The sequence below is a fragment of the Ctenocephalides felis genome, unplaced genomic scaffold (genome assembly GCF_003426905.1).
Source record: "Ctenocephalides felis isolate EL2017-DRISC unplaced genomic scaffold, ASM342690v1 CF-g0.4_SCAFFOLD_03526, whole genome shotgun sequence".
Classification (NCBI taxonomy): Eukaryota; Metazoa; Arthropoda; class Insecta; order Siphonaptera; family Pulicidae; genus Ctenocephalides; species Ctenocephalides felis.
Window position 1 is genome coordinate 11915 of NW_020539680.1, and position 3812 is coordinate 15726.

Sequence of the window (3812 nt, forward strand, 5' to 3'; positions counted from 1 at the left end):
CTCTCTTTGTGACACGGCCGCCGATTGCGATACTCAAGTTTGTTCGCCTGCGACTCCGACGCAAAGACGCAAAACCGCCGCGGACATCTCCTAAAGTGGCATGGCGTACCTTGAACAATAAATATTAAATGTATTCTTAACATACATATATGTGTATAGAAGACTTATTAACGATATGTGTTTATAATAATAGTTACGACATTCCGATAAGTCTGTCGAGATCGATGTGTTAATAAAATGTAGAGAATTTTTGTTAGACGAGATGTAAATAGTGAATTGTGAAGGAAATTGTGTGCGAAAATGCAAAGTGATAAGTGATTGATAGATTGATATTGAATTTTGCAGGTATGGAATATAATTGAAATTGAAAAATTGAGTTTTTGAAATTTTAAATATATGGGGGTATACCTTTACAAGTACTTTTTGCGTAAACGTGTCTGTCATTTGCAGTAAATTTGTTTGTTTATAACAAAAAACTAAATTGTTATTTCATTATTATAACTAAGAATTTTTTAGCACAATTTTCTGCTGCTCACCAATAAATTTTGATATATGAAACCAATATTTTTGATATAGGAAACAAAAAGTTAATTTGTTTCTTTGTGAATGGTTATGAAAGATTCTTCCCTTATTTTGAATCATTTTTTCCCGAAATATAATATATCAAGTTTAATATAGTCTATATTATGTTCAACGAATTAAGTCAATTTGTTACCAAAACTGTGAAATTCTGGGTATATTTTTTATTGCTTAATTATAAATCTGAATGCAGAATGTAAGGGTTACAAATATCTTTATTATGTTCTATTGTGGTCGGTAAGCATAGTTTTAAATTGTTTGGATATTGTCATTGTTTAATGTTATTGAAGAAGTTCATTATTATAACTAAGAATTTTTTGGCACAATTTTCTGCTGCTCACCAATAAATTTCGAAATATAATCCAGAAAACTTTTTGTTTTTAAATCGTCTTTTTATTAAATTTTCTTTGAAATATAATACAGTAGCTTTAATAAAGTCTATATTATGCTTAAAAAATTTAGTCAATTTTTGGTACATTTTTTATTTCTTAATTCTAAATCTGAATGTAGTATACTAGGGTTAAAAAAGTTTTTATTATGTTTTATTGTGCTAATATGTTCTGCAAGCTTAGTTTTAAATTGTTTTGGACTTTTACATTATTGTTATGTTTATTTGAAATCGTCTTTTGAATATTTTTTTTTTTTAAACTTACCATAGTAGGTTTAATACAGTATATATGATGTTTAACAAATTTCAGTCCATTTATTAACTGTGAAATTTTTGCACATTTTTCTTTGCTCAATTATAAATCTGAATGTAGTATAGTAGGGTTAAAAAAGTCTTTATTATGTTTTATTATGTTAATATGTTCTGTAAGCATAGTTTTGAATTGTTTGGGACTTTATCATTATTTTTATTTTTATTTTAAATCGTTTTATAATACATTTTCTTTAAAACTCACCATAGTAGGTTTAATACAGTATATATTATGCTTATTTATTTATTTATTTATTTATTTGTTCATAAGCAAGCCGTAATCAATAATAATAGATATTATTTCAGGCTCTTGTCGAGCCTTAACGAATTTAGTCAATTTATTACAAAAACTATGAAATTTTGGGTAAATTTTTTATTGTTTAATTTTTAAATCTGTATATAAGGGTTAAAAAAGTCTTCATTATGTTTTAATATGTTCTGTAAGCATAGTTTTAAATTGTTTAGGACTTTTTCATTATTTTTACGTTATTGAAGTCTTTTTTTTAAATTTTGACTAATTTCACCATCATAAGTTAAGCCGCAATCTATACAATAATTTAATATACAATTTACATCTTTACATACAGTAATTATGTTTTATTTTGTTGATATGTTCTGTAAACATAATTTTAAATTGTTTTGAACTTATCATAATTTTTATGTTGTTCAAGTCGTTTTATTAAGTTTTGACTAGTTTCACCTATATAAGTTCAGTTGCAATCCATACAATTAATTTCATAAACAATTTTAGTACATTTTTTATTTCTTAATTATAAATCAGAATGTAGTATAGTAGGGTTAAAAAATATTTTTGTTTTATTGTGCTAATATGTTGTAACTAGTTTCATCAATATTTATAGAGTTGCAATCTATACAAATAATTTCATGAACCATTTCATAAACAATTTTTAGTTCATTTTCTTATTTCTTAATTATAAATCTGAATGTAGGATAGTAGGGAAAAAAAGTCTTTATTATATTTTATTGTGCTAATATGGTCTGCAAGCATAGTTTTAATTGTTTTGGACTTTTTCATTGTTTTTATGCTTTTGAAGTAGTTTTATAAAATTTGACTAGTTTCACCAACATAAGTTCAGTTGCAATCTAAACAATTTATTTAGTAAACTAAATTTCTAAGACATTTGGTGTTGAAAGGAATTTTTGTAATAATTAGAATATCGGTAAGAGTTAATTGATTTATGGTACCAATTTGTTATTAATCTAATTAATAACATTAATTAATCTAATGTAATAATGTATGTTAAAAACTAATCGAGTTTATTATCTCCAGTTGTAATTGTAAATTGTAATTTTTTTAACAAGTTTTCAATTAATAATTATACCATCACTAGGAATACAATACAAGTGATTATCATCTACAAAGCGTTAATGAATAATATGTTTGTTATAATTTTTAACAACTGTATTTTCAAATTGCAAATTATTAATTAATAAAAAAATATTTTACATTTTTTTAAATATGTTTGAACTACGAGAAAACTTATATATAAATATTCCTAGGCTTTTTCTCTAAAACAATTTTCTTCTTATTATGAACATCATATTATGATCACTTATTTTATTCCCAACTATACCAAGTTTTCTGTTTTTTTTTTTCAAAATTATTCTCAACTTTTCTATTATTTTTTATAATGCTAATTGGTTTCTCACAAATAACATTGTATTGTACAATAACCAACAAAATGAATTTTTTAATTAAATTAATTTTTACAAATAAAGTCGCACGAATTTTTAAACAATACTGAAAATCTTTGAATATATAAGAAGAATTTCATTTCAATTTGTAAATAAGAATTTCTAATGAGATTTTCTCATTGATCATTTTTTAAAATCCAAATTTTCTAAAATCTTTTTCATGATCTAATATAAATATAAATATAAATATAAATAAATATAAATATAAATATAAATATAAATATAAATATAAATATAAATATAAATATAAATATAAATATAAATATAAATATAAATATAAATATAAATATAAATATAAATATAAATATAAATATAAATATAAAATATAATAATAAAAGTGGGTAAATTAATTCTATTCTCAGTGTTTTGGAATTTACTCAAAGTCTTTACTTATATTTTTGTAATTTTTTGTCTTTTGTCTTACATTCGATTTTCAATTCAAATTACATTCTCCCTAATTTTTACTATATCTTAAATACAAAAATCCGACATTTTTACATTTTTCTTCACATTATCTTTTGTTTCATAAAAAATAAAAACCTGTTTCATTTGAGTTCAAATTTTCAGCTTGATTTCTATTACTTGCAAAAAGTCTTACTAAAATTTATTTATTGTCTTTTATCATTAACTTTGGATAAATAGATTAATAAATTTATTTATGATTATTTAAACATGTGCTTTTTGGCAAGTGTCCCATTTCCCGCCATCAGGCCAAAAGTTCACTCAACCTAAAACTAGGCCTCGTTTTAGGTTAGAGTGCAACAGGCCGTAACCGTTATATGGGACAAATATTATTTCGGAATGTAATGTGCACAAATTA